Here is a 569-nt window from a genome sequence, read left to right on the forward strand (position 1 = left end):
AGTAATTACAATTTTGGGGCATATGCCCCTTCATGATTCATGGTTCTATTCTGGGCAGCCAGTACTCAGTCCTGAGGGATGCCGTGCACGATGAAGAATACTTCTTGAGTTTTGTGCAGGTTTGCACACACAGGATCTCAGAACTTGTGCAGATAGTGTAGGACGCTGTTGCGGCAATTTGGGAAGGTGGCAGAGTGTGGAGAAGTGCAGACAGTTTTTGGTAGATATTATGTGCAAAGTACAAGTTCATTTTAAACAAAGCAAACTAAGTCGCATACGATACGCCAGTAAGTTGCCTCCTCCAGCTTTGTCAGCACCTTAGCTGTCAAGAGTGAAGTATAGTGGGCACTGGGCATAATGTTGTTGGAAAAAACAGCAGTTCAGCTTACACTGCCCATAATAAAGTACCTAAATAATGTGTTGGATAGGGGGATCAGGGGTCCTTTAAAGAATTGGTGGCATTTAAATACTGTAAACATCTTCCAACTTACCTGTCTCACTGTTCTAGGATATTTTGGCCAACAGTATATGGAGAATCCACTCCTGAGGTGGTAGGCTTGGCTCACTGC

Source organism: Nanorana parkeri, unplaced genomic scaffold (genome assembly GCF_000935625.1).
Source record: "Nanorana parkeri isolate BGI_ZX_2015 unplaced genomic scaffold, ASM93562v1 scaffold255, whole genome shotgun sequence".
NCBI classification, from domain to species: Eukaryota; Metazoa; Chordata; class Amphibia; order Anura; family Dicroglossidae; genus Nanorana; species Nanorana parkeri.